Source organism: Lepisosteus oculatus, unplaced genomic scaffold (assembly GCF_040954835.1).
Source record: "Lepisosteus oculatus isolate fLepOcu1 unplaced genomic scaffold, fLepOcu1.hap2 HAP2_SCAFFOLD_90, whole genome shotgun sequence".
Lineage (NCBI taxonomy): Eukaryota > Metazoa > Chordata > Actinopteri > Semionotiformes > Lepisosteidae > Lepisosteus > Lepisosteus oculatus.
Genome location: NW_027168428.1, coordinates 132501 through 146151, shown reverse-complemented (window position 1 = coordinate 146151; position 13651 = coordinate 132501).

Genomic DNA, 13651 nt, shown 5'->3' with positions numbered 1-13651 from the left:
CCCCTTGATCTCACATGCACAATTCTGCTGCAACATGCACAGCTACCGTCCACACCAGGCAGTGGGGCTTCAGCAGAATTTGCTACGCCACCTGCAATAACATATCCAGCTGCACACATATACATGGCCCCTCTGTCCTTTTCAGGATCTCAAAAAAAAGCATAGCATGGTTTTCCTGCAACCTGATTGACCGCATCTCCCTCAGAATGTGCCCCGTTGCATTCATTGCTGAAGCAGGACGGAGGCTAACGGACATGCCAGAACAGTTAGGCTCAGCGATCTCTCCAAAATATTGTGGTTGTAGTGGAAGAAATATGGTTTAAATTGTACCTTGGTATTTCAAACTCTCTCTAGAATGTTATCCTTTTCTATTTTATTTTGACAGGAACTGGCTAATGACACTAGATGAAAAGAGAAGAAAGAAAACACAACGTTTCGGCCGTGGAGCCTTCTTCAGGTGTGAGGGCTCCACGGCTGAAATGTTGTGTTTGCTTTCTTCTCTTTTAAGCATGGAATAGACCTATTACTTGTTCCTTTGCAGCCTACGCATGCTGACACAGCTCCCCACCTGAACTGCTTATGATGCCTGGTAGTTTGTGGTACTTGGGTATTGTCTTATGTTTGCTCAAACTGCATATGTGTGATTGCATATTTTTGGGTATTTTCATATGTCAATATTTAATTCACTGACATTCCTGTATGCTTGGAAGAAAGGTAGATTGGATTTGGCACAGGACGCCTGCCCATATTTGTTGATCATTGTTGGGCTGGAAAAACAATGATAAAAAGTGTATGAAAAAAGCTCTCTCCAATATTTCCCTTCTCTTCGCCATGGTTACACTGCCTGTTCTTTCCGTCTTTTGTCCTTCTACAAAGATTCCAGGGCTCTTTTTCCACCATAATATCAGAAGCCAAAAAATAACCATCTAATGTGTAAACAGCATTTGTAATGTTGGTAGCTGGAAGAGGTTAAGTATGTTTGCAAGACCTAGTTGATTACACCAGACTTACTTTGTTGTTGTCAGTTTTTTTTTTCTCTTTTAAAGGCTGTAGGTGGGGTGTGATGGACTGTACCACTATCATAGAAGATTTTTTCAGGACACATCGCAGTTCCATAGTAGAATTTATCAATAGTAGAATTCCATAGGACATTATTTACCAACATATTACCCAGTGTGAGACTCTGCCAGTAAACCTCAGAGCATTGAGTTCTCCACTGATAAAGATGGCTGTCTGAAGTCATGAAATCCACTGCTGGGATGCCTGAGAGACAGTAATTGAATCTTGGCTGGAATTAGGCTTTCTATTAGTGTTGATCTTTGGGAATTATGTGGTAAAAAGGGAAAACTCCTTTACTTTAGTCACTTTGAATGTTCAAATGTACAGAACCTGCAAAACTAAGCAATGAAAAAAATCCATCACCACTCTCATGATAGCATAACTCATAGTCTCTGCTGTTGTGTAACAATACACACTTTCAATTTTCTTATCGCCTGTCTCCAGAGAGAATCTTGTTAGTGCTGATGACCTTGAATTAGACCTTGTTGACTCTGTAAAACAATCTTCCTCTGCTTAGAATTTCACTCAGATTGATTATGTTCTCAGATTATTCCTGGCAGGACTGAGTTTCCAGGAAATGAAAAGTGAAAGAAAAAGTACAGAAGATCAGCCCTTGAATATACAACATTGTGCAGTGAGATTGTTAAATGTATTAGCTGCTATCCCGTGCTAGAGCCTGTCGTGGTAAGCAGTGGATGACAGGATCTAGCATAGATACTAATGAAACACTGTTAATGAAAGATAAAACACTTGAGTCTTATTTTAGTTTTCCATTTCCCTTTCATTTGTGATGTACTGTACAACAGGCCACAGAACATGCACAAAAACAGATATGCACACATTCACACCAGGCAATGACAGTCTGCCCAGTCAGAATCTGAGCTGAGGTATCAGAATTCTGAATTCCCTGAATTCTGTCATGGATCATCCACAATAAGGGCAATGTTTGAACACGAGGATCCCCAGGAGAGAGCCTAGTAACACAAATCTTGGAGCAAAAGCAGATGATTAACTTCATAGTTTGTGTGGTTGAGCCAAAGTTGAGCATGAGGATATGTGAGTCACCATTCTTAGAAATGGATCCAACTTCAGACAGGCGTCAAAAGTAAGAGTATACAGTGCTGGGGCAATGACACTTCAATGATCAGAAGGATAACAAGAGTTTTAATGCATTGAAATTGATTTTCTGGTGATGCACACTGTCATGGAACTATTAATTTTTTAAGGATCACTTACTGACGTCAGACAGCTGCCAATTCTCCAGACTGGAAGGATGAACAGTTTATCCCCCTAGGTACCATATTTCCATATTTCGAAGCATTGGAATAATACATGTCATACAGCAACATAAAAACAGGAAGACAAGTATCACAGCCCCTATAATCGGTGTTAGTAACTTAAAAGAAAAACATTCCCCCTGGCCCAAACAGTGATTCTAACCAGGAGAGAAAAGCCAGTGTATCTTTTATGCCTCTCTCTTTATTCACCTTGTCTTTTAGTTCTTTCAAATGCTGAATAGCGAGCGTAATATTTCCGTAATCATCGTCATTAGCTGGAATATATGTACAACAGGAGTCTCCTACTAAAGCATAGACTCCTCCAGATGCTGCATTTTGAAGGTCCAGCACGAACCTGTTCTGAAGTACCATTAATCTAACTCCCCTTAATTCTTGTTTGATAGCGTCTAAGCCTTCTAACGTGATATTAATAAAAGAGTACATTTCATAAAAAGTCGCATGGGTGAGGCTGTAGAATGAGGCATTAAAGCACATATATAACAAGATGCATTAAATTTCTTTAACTTTACAGTATGATTTATAAATTTATACCACAAATTACTCATATCCCCCTCATTATCAGTTTCATTCAGCCAGTTTGTATACAAAGAGGCTTCGTGTTTAGATTCTTCCTCTTTTGGGGTGGTGACAGGCTTCTACATAAAAAGGAAAAAGGCTGTGCACATCAGTCCCACGCAGGTTATCCCCATCTGTCCTTGTGGAGACATCACTCCTGCGCTTTGCTCAGTTCGTTTGTGACCTTTTTAAAGTGGGAAGCATGAATCCAGGGCACCATTTCTGTGACCTTCACAGCAGTGGCAGTGGTCAGCAGCACCTGGTACAGCCCCCTCCACCTGAGTGAACACCATTTCTTTTTCCTGAAGTCTTTCACCAGAATCCAGTCTCCTTATTCACTCATTAGTTCTTACAGCACAGGTAAATCCCTGTGGGCTGGAGCCCAGTATAATCTTAGGCTTTTTTGGTCAACATTGGTCAACAGATTGGTCAACAACTGGGTAATAACTCTTAGAAAAATCTACACATTGTTCCCCTGCCTCAGCTGTGACGTTTTGCAGAACAATTCTAGCTGAAGTTGTAAAATTTCTCTTTGTTCCGTTCCTGCAAAACATCTTATTATGAGCAAACAAACCACAATAATCATTTGCATCTAGGGGAATCACTCCCAAGGGTAACCCCCCTTAAAGCTATATTGTTCTACCCATCAGGTTCTGCCACTAGATAAGAGAACCTTTCCCATGAAATCATTTTTTGACCTTCATGATCCCTTCAGGGTGTACAATTAGCACAGAAGCAGCAGCTTTAGTCCACATGTTTTTCAAACAGGATATTAACGATATGATCATAACGAATAATACCAGACCCACAAATATGTATTGAACCAGAGACCCTCTCCATGTTCCTAGCACAGACTGTAGCCATGTACCAATGCCCCAATCATCTGGATTATAATTATGATATATATTTTTCTTCATCATAGATGTGCTTTGCTAAGTCCTAGCAACCTACAATACTACAATAGAGAATTAGCAAATTCAACAATCCATTCCTCCAGCTAAATTCATCCCTCCAGGAAGTTTCATTGATTGGCCCGTGATGATATCAAACAGGCTGTTACACAGTTCTGTTTGATCCAGCCCGCATCCCATGGCGTTCCTTCAGTCTGATGTCTAGTCGATCTTTCAGAGATCTGTTCCTTCATTCCACTGTTCCAGCAGACTGAGGGTGATCTCAGTCCATCTCACTCCGAACAATGCAGCCACAGCCTGACACACCTTCCCTGTGAAGTGTGTTCCTTGATCATAATACAAGGGGCAGGGCAGTGCCCACCGAGGGCTTATCTCTGTTATCAAGTGTTTGGTAGACACAGAGGCAGTGGCAGCAACCCACCAGGAAAACAGATTATAAGAGCCCAGGTTTCCCTTTACAATTTTCAATTTCCCAGGTTTGAAAGGTTCCTCAGTAGCAGGCCTTTTGAGCTGTTGCACCCGCACCTGAACTGTAGTTGAGTTCCTTTGATAAACATTACATCCAGATACCACATAAGTGGTTACGGCTTCAAACCCGGTTCTCACCCAGTTTTGGGTAACCGGCACACCATTTGACTCCCACCTGGGTGTCCAACAGAGTGCATTTGTCGGGCTATAAAGGGCATTAGGCTGTGAGGGCATGCAGGGCGTCTGGTGTGCTGTCAGCTCCACACCCCATCATCATGCAGCCCCACAATCTTTTCTAACCATGTCCATTTCTCTGCTTCACAGAGGTCTCAGACTACTGTTCTACAAGTATTGCTCACCTGACAGTTGCATCTGCAAAGTTGTTCCCTCGAGTTACTGGAAACATTTCTTTATTATGTGATTTACACATTACCACAGCTACTTCAGTCAGTAGCTGCAAAGCTTCTAACAGTTCAGAGATAAACCCAGCATTCTTAACTGGAGTCCCTGCTGTGTTGAGAAAATCCCTATTCCTCCACCACCATCCAAAATTGTGGCATGCACCAAATGTATATATAGAGTCTATATACATATGCAGCCATTCAAAACAAGCGGGGTACGCTGCGGTATAACACGGTGGGCGTGTCGCAGTATACCGCATCATACCGGACGCAAATTAGATTATGTTAATAGTATCCGGAATCACCTTGTAAAATCGCCAGGTGGAGCTAATAAAGGTTAACCTCTCCTGTACAGCATTTGAGCTGTCAGCAGAAAACGTCGGTTTTGAATCCTGATCACTGCTGAGGGACAATCTTTATTCAATTAAGAATTTAAGGTGTATACTCTTTAGACTTTAAATTTAAACAGTGTATTACAGCATGTTAATCATTAAACATTAAAAAGGCGGTATATTTTATAAAAGCAAGATTGTTCTGTTGGACAAAAGTACACAACCTACCACCTTTATCATAAATATTTTAATTATGCAGGAATATTTTATGCATCAAAGTCTTTACTGAAGATATTACTAAGAGTATTAATAATGAATGACCTTGGACAAGCTGTAAGCTCAAAGTATTACCCTGGTCCACATTCTTTGTAACCGTCTTTGTAAACGAAAATAGTTTATTTTTTCATTGACAAAAAGTAACACCACAGCATTTAGTTGATCCGATCACGCATTCATTTCTAATCATACAATGTAATTCTTGAGAATCTCCGATTCACCATGCCTTTCACATGCTCATAAACGATTTTAATTTAGGAATATAAACATATTAATGTATGTAAACTGTACTGTATATTGCTGGTCTTGGTAGTTTAAAGAAAAAATACACACCAGTATTCCATTTCTCCCTAAACATTTTAAGCATCAAAGTCTTACATGTTGTTATTTGGGAAACATTTTTACGTGCTCCTTCTGACCATATTAGGATTATATACTTTGTGAAAAGTGATAGTATTTAACCTTTTCTGTGAATTCGCTTGTTATCTAACAAATGCATACTTTTAGAATTTGATTAACAGGGAATATAATATGGAATTGCGTATCTAAACAACTTAATAATGATATAATTATAATAATGTACTGTCTGGCGGAATAAACTGAAGAGGTTAGTTAATGCGACACGGAATTATTAAGAATTATCACCTCTTTTTACACTTGAGAACAAATGAGAACATTCCACTCAGTGGGATGTTATCTCAAGCACCTGCTAATTCGTTTTACACCACTGGACGACAGGAGAATGTGACTGTACTGTATCTGTACAGAATGTATCTTTCAATCAATACAGTAATTGATTAAAATCGCAATCGTGCGTTTAATTAAATGCCTTTTTTGATTCACAATCTGAAAATGAAAACAGCGGTAAAGTCACCTTGAATTTAAAAAAAACGATTTTGGCACGCCTGTAGCATTTTCACGAAACCTCCTAAAGTTATGAGAACACTTGCTTTGTGTATAAAGTACATTGTGAATGTTTTCACAGCCTTCACTTTGTTGTTTTTATGCCATTTTTTTGACCACACACAAATATTCCTATGTCCGTATCTTCGCAAGGGAATCAGTGCGAATTTTAATACTAATTAAATGACCGCGGGCACTTTCCACCCCCGCTACATTCTCAGAGTAGAACAGACTAACCTTCTAATGAAAGACGGTCCACCTCCCACGGACAGGAAAAGTGCCCACAGGCACTTAAACTTAATATGGTCAGTAACAGTAAAGAGTAACATGGTCAGAATGTTTAGGGAGAAAGTGGAATACTGGTCTGTATTTTTTCTTTAAACTACCAATACTAGCCATATACAGTCTGTAATGTAGGGATTTCTATATGTCTTTATTTAGTGGTTACATTAGTGAAAAGGCTAAGCTTTTAGCTTCAGTAACGCGTACGCGTACGCGTACGCGTACGTATGGTGTACATGTTTGTTTTGGGTTTTGCTTGTTCACATATCTCCCCTTTTTATAAAACAACGTGGTTGAAAACTGTTCCAGAGACACTGTTGTTTCATCAGTTAAAAGTACATCATGAAATGCCTCTCCCTGTTCAATCTACTGTTAAAAAGAAAAGGAGCATAAAGCGTCTGATGGTCATAAACGATATTCATTTAGGAACAGCATCAGAGATATGTTTTTAACTGCACTGCATCGGAGAGAATACCATAGTGTGTTTTTTTTTTTTACTCCCTGGCGGAAATTGGCTTCCATAAGAATCAATATGGCTCAGAGATTAAATAAAACTTCACTCGCACCAAACAAATGTATATTTCTAATCACAACATGATCGAATTTAAGTCATTTTAATAACAATGAATAGTCACCTATGCGTTACAATATAAACATTTATATTGATTTAAATCGCGTTTAAATCGCCGTTATTTAAAACCCATAAATAAAGCTGATACTGTTTAGACTTTTAATTATTTAAAACTGTATTACAGCAGCACAATGCACAATGCAACGTAAATCGCTATCTTTGTCTTCTGTGTAATAATGTTCACCTCTCTGTCCAGCAAATTAACAATAGTAATAATAATGAACTTTATTGTATATGGCGCCTTTAAAGGTGGCTCCTCAAAGCACTTTACAGGTTAAAAACAATAACAACAATACTGTTTGACTGGGCAAACGATTTTTTTTTTAAGAACTACAAAATGAGATATAATGATGTGTTCCGGTTTAGACATAAACGAAGAGCATAACACGTGGGCGGCGTAGCGGTCGGCTCTGGCTTTCCCATCTACTGTATACCGATACGCTGCATACAACCCCCCTCTCTGCGGGAGTTCTGGCTGTGGCGAATTAAACCGGTTTCACAAGTATTTTCAAAGTAGAAGGGGGCGAGATTTCCAGCAAAAGACACCTCCCCCCCTCAAAAACCAAGGAAGTACAGTACTTACTAGTTAAGAAAGCTAGACTCCTCAATGAAATCGCTTTAACATGCTAATGCTTTGGTGTAACAGTCCGGGCGTGGCCAGCTTCTAATGTCAACCTGACTATGGCGAAAGGAACCCTCCTTTCATTGGAAGACTATGAACATATTCTAGCCATAAATGAATTAATAGCAAACATGGTTTACATAAAATACATTTTTCCAAGAAAGTTTAGCCTTTGTTACTAATGAAACCACAAAATAAAGACATAAATATAGAAATCTTAATATTTTTAAAATACATGACTTTGCTAAAATTTATTTGAAAATAAAAACGATTACAAACGCCAGCGGATAGAGAGAACAGGGGAGGGATGTTGGTTTTGCATAAGGGGTGGGGCTATAGAAATGAGGTCTATTTGAGAATGTGGAGTTACATGTTCTGGCTGTTGGTGAATTATCGTTGTTGAGTATGGCGTGTTGAGGTATTGATTTTGTGTAATGCTTTATGTTGAAAATTTAGGTGGATTTTGTTTATAATAACGAGGATAAACTGGGATGGGAGGAGGATTTGGTTTTGCATAAGGGGCGGGAATATGATAATTTGAGGAATTTGAGAGAGATTCACAGAGATTCCCTCTGCTGTGACCCAGGGAACCTGCAGTCAGGTAACATTATTTCTCACAACTACCAGGTATTGAGTGAGATTGACCTGATTGTTCCTGCCTCAACGGCAGGGTTGCCAATATACCCAGTCCCCCAGAAGGGACAGGGAATGAAAGCCAAGCCGGTTTTCTTACAGCCACCAGCTCAGTTTGTCAGTCTGAGTCTGACCAACAGTGGTTCAGCCAGACTGGAGCTGGATGGGCAAGCCACCCGACTGTTAGTGCAGAACATGGAAAAGGGGGGTGTCAGAATCCCCGCCTGCACTGACATGGGCCTGGTGGGTGATGGTGAGTTCGAAGACAGTGAACTAGCTATCCCAGTGCTGGGGCAGCTCCCTGAACCCCTAGAGAGGGAAGGGGGGAGCGAGCAGGTGTCCTACACCCACGTCCAGCGAACGATTGTAAACATGCCGATAGAGGGATTCCTCAATCAGGAAGTGTGCAGGGTGGACCTGAACAGTGAGAATGGAGTAACAATCCCAGATCCCTCAGGTGCTCCAGATAACCACTAAGCCAAGGGTCAGGCATGCTCCACCGCTGCACCACCCCCTGCAGGGTTCCTAGAGCACAGGCATGAACAAATCGAAAAAGCAGATGTCCTGGAAATGGAGGAGCAGCATCAGCAGCTGCGTCAGATCTCCTCAGATTTCCAGGATGTTGGTGCCCAAGATGCCACATGGCATACTGAGAAAGAGACCATGTACATGCTGCGCCAGCTTAGAAAGGGGACAGTCACTCAGAAGGAGATGACTGGGATCAGCCACCCGAAAAGACTTTTGGGAGGACTGATTGCTGCCGCCACTGTTGTGTGTTTGCTATTTCTGGTAGGTTTGTGTGCTACTGGCACTCTCACCCTGACTGCCCCAAGAAGGCAGGTGTCAGAGGTGCCAGAGGGTAGTGACAGACTGTATCAACAGCAGCAAAAGTTGGAAAGCTTAGGGAAAACCCTACAGGCAACTTCCTATGCAACAGGGTTGAATCTTATCCCCCACCTAGTGGACATGATTGTTGGTGTTATACAGTGGGTTTATGCTTGTGTGCAACAGGCCAGAATGTTGACACAAGACCTGTTAAGGGAGCTTAGTGCCACTGTAGCCAGTCTAGCCATAGCACAAATCCTAACCCACTTGATTTCACTCTTCTCAGTAGAGGAGTATGTGACATTAAACCCATTGCTCATAGCTCACCCAGAAGGCAATCCAAGATTGAATTCGGTTCCAAATCTTGAGATGGGTATGGCTACCAAAGCTATCCATTGGCTGTGTCTAACTGATCCACCAATGAAGGGTGTAAAGCTACTAACGAGCAGAGGGAGGTTAATGAACCCCATGAAGAGCAGATGGGAAGTAAATGGCTGGTCAGCACACCACATTTAACTGTCACTATAACTTGTGACAGGCATGATACAGCTACCACAATGCAGCTAACTAACCAACAGTTTCCTGCAAGTTCCCAAGGAGGCCATAGTACAGCATGGTAACTTAACACTGTACGGTCTGCAACCAGACAACATAAGACCAAACTTGAGGTCGTGGATGCCTTCAGGTGCCACACTATTGAATTGGATAGAAATCCAAGAAACAGTAAGCCCTGAAGATGTACAGGTAGTTAGTTTGCTTTAATGGAACAAACCTCCAAACCACCCTGGCAGGTGCCCAACACAGGTGTCATGGTTCATCAGGGGGGCTGGGAACAGGAACCGGTGTTATTGTAACACTGGTGCTGGGAAGCTGGATCATGACTGACAATGTACTCTGAATGCTGTACTCTTACATCAAGATGTACTCCGGGTAGCACGAATGAGTCAAAGGTAGCATTTCAAAAGAAAGGAAGTTACCTCTTCCCCAAATATCTGCCTACAGAGGTATCAGATACTGACAGTGAACTTCCTGATTTGTAATGCCTAGACTGAGATGATGTCTCCTACCTTGTTTATACATACTCCAGATGTTATTCATCCTGTTTGTTCCCAATGCTGGTTCCGGTATGAATTCTCGAGGAGTAATGTGGACATTTAAGGTTAATGTTCTAATGACAAGGGACATCACTTAACTCTGTTTTGTTTTGAAGGCAACAACGCCTCAGGACCTCGTGACCTTCAAAAAGGGGGGATATGTAGAGGCAATGCTTGTTAATAAGACAGAATTAAGTGTTGCTGTGCTTTCCCAAATGAGGCCCCATCTCTCTCTTCATCTCTGTGGCTGCACCACAGAGAAACTATTCATGCAGGCTGATTTAAAGATGTTTTCTTTTGATAAGGGACAGCTCCCAAATGGGGATGCACTTAGCTGAGCCTGGCTATCATGATCAATGGTCATCCATTGGCGCCTATCTGTCTAGGGAGTGCCAGATGGACATCTGGATTGCATTCCTAGGTGTCAGGAGTAAGTGACTCATATCTCACCTTGATCAACCAGTCAGGGATTGGTAGGGCCATGTAACCCATGTGGGACTCTGATGCCCATTAAACTTTCAGCCAATGACAAGCTGAAGTTCCTCCAGGTAAAAACAGGCAACAGAGAGCCTGGAGAAGGAGAACTAGTAGGACTATTCCAGTAGGAGAATTCTAAGGAGAATTCCAGGGGTGCAAGACAAATCCATGGCAGGACGGCCCAGGAGCAGAAGGCTCCCAAGGGCAGGACATTCTCACAGCGCGCCTCTTGACCATCCTGAGACTCAGCCCGGACAACCACGGAACGGCCAGTGCGTCTGAGTGCCAGTACTTTCCTCTGTTCTAAAAGTCGAGAGCGGAGGTTGCCACGAGTAACCAGAGGATCCACCCGAGGTTAGCATCAGCAGCAAACCTCATGAACAGGTCAGAACTGTGGACAGCTGAATCACTATTCAGAACAAGCGCTTCATCAGGAACGAATCGGTCCTCTTCCTGACCTGCTGGGACCCACAGTCATCTTTTCTCCTGTGCACAAACTTTGCTAGTTAAAGCCAACACTAACTAGCCGGTCAGTGAGCATCAGCAGCGCACCGTCGCAAGCAGCACAGCACAGCCTGGCACCTAGCCAGAGAGTGCGGATTGGATAGCAACAGCCTGCAACTGTTCCTTTGTGCCCACAGGAGATCTGAATCCCGAGAGATTGGATGAGTATTCAACTTCACTGCATTACAGCTCGAGAATTCCATTGTTATCCCAACCAGTTGATATCAGTTTAATTCCTAAGAGTTATGTACTTGTTTTGAGTATCTAATGTAGAAGTTGTAATCAAGTTCAATTATGAAACGGTCTAGATGAATGATATACTGAACGTATGTCCTCTTGATATATGTAACTCTTTGTAACTGAATGAATATATACCTTTTGTATTCTGATAACCCTCTCGATAAGATCTGTTAGGTTTACATGCATATTCTATGTATTAATAAATGTATCCTCGTGTATTAGTACCTGTGTGTGTGCGTTGTTTGAGTTAAATCGCATAGTTGCATTCTAAAGCCATTAAAATAATTATTTTTGTGACTTACACAAAAATAATTTTTGGCTACAATTAATAATTGTCCCCGTAAATGCCCAAACTCTACAGAACTGGTGCCTCGTGAGAGCACACTACACCAGCTTCCGCGGGCTTGCAATACAATCGGCGAAAGCGAAAGCGAGAGCAAGGTGTTTAAAGACAGATTTTGTCGTGGTGACATCATGGTAGAAAGAAACGAACTTGTTACGTCTCAACAGAAACGCTCTTTAGCTCTTTCGGCTTTATGCAGAGAACAGCGTCTGTCGAGATCACTTTTGAGTCAGCGGGAAACGCCCTGTGCTGTCAGTTTGATTTCATATTGCTCGTAGCGGCGCCCGGCTTTTGTCTGTCAAACGTTAGGTTGCGCTCCTTCATGCTGCATCGTCGGCATGAGTGGAGCTTTTTAAACGTCTGTACTTACTGCGCCCCATAAGAAATCGTTTGTCCCCGTTCAAAAGAGATTGTGCGATGTCCTGCAGGGTTCGCAAAGCAAACCTTTGACAGTTTGAAAAGAGGAATTTATTCTGCTTCCTGTGCGTGCAGTAGTTACAAAGTTGAACGTCTTTACACGATCTGCTGCAGTTTTCAGTGGGCGGGCTTTGTCAGATGGCTTGGAAAAACGCACTGTGTTTCGGCTCGGGAAACATCATGAGCAGCTATACTGTGTATAGCTGACTTTTAACGCATACAGAATTCATTAGAAATCATTGATTTCTCCAATTAACAAGGGTCCCTTAAAGGATGAGTCAAAGTAACGTTTAATCGGATTAGTTTCCTTAGAGCTGGTTCAGAGTTTGCTCAAGAGTGTACCTTTCACAGATGCGCAAAGAAGAATGTTGGGGGTGCACGCTTCAAGGCGCCTTACAGCTGTAGGGAGTGATTCGAGACGATTCGTGGCGTGTGCTCGTTCCCATATACCGTACGCCCCGGGGTGCAGTGCTAGGATGATGTACAATACCGCTTGGGCACGTAACGGCGTTATACGCAAGGTTTTCGTTTGTTCGTTTTGTTTTGCTCTGCTTTGCTTTGTTTTGCTTTCCATCGCGTTGGTAAGAGCGTAAATAAAAAGGCGATTCCTGCGTCTACCACTAATGTAAGAGCTATTTCAAGTGCGACGTGGTGCGGCTTTTCAAATGCTTGTGGGCATTTCTCTGTTGTTGATTCTTTTTTTGTGTGTAACAAAGTGGCATTTTCATGTCCGGACGGGGAGACTTTATCATTCCGACATGAAGCCACCCTTAAGTCCTCTGAGGCGTGTCTGTCTGCAAGGCTTGTATTTTGGAAATGTTTTTTTGAAACGGAGAACGACTTTGAAATAGGCTTCCGCCGGCGCCTCGCGATCCAGGTAAGATTGTATCAAAAACGCAGCCGCGGCGGGGCTTGCTGTAGTCGTGGCCGAGTGGTTAAGGCAATGGACTAGAAATCAATTGGGGTCTCCCCGCGCAGGTTCGAATCCTGCCGACTACGTTGTCCACCTCCTGTCGTTGTGTTCCGGCGCAAGCAAAGAAACGTGCCTCTTTGCTGTTCCTGGTGGTTTTAAAACGCCAAATCGCTTGTACCCGCTGCCTTGGAAATAAATTCTTCAGCGTCTGCGAATGGCATTTTGCAGCTGGAAGCAGATGTCGACGCTTTTTGCACAGAGCACCAAAAAAGCGTCTTTTTTGAAGGCCCAGGCACTGAGCATTGGTGGTTCAGTGGTCGAATTCTTGCCTGCCCCGCTGGAGGCTCGGGTTCGATTCCCGGCCAATGCAGTGGCTTTTGCAGCGAGCGGCTCCATCACTTGCATCCCCTTGCAACTCGCAACTGAAAACCCACTGAAGCTAAGCAGGTGTGAGCCAGGTCAGTACC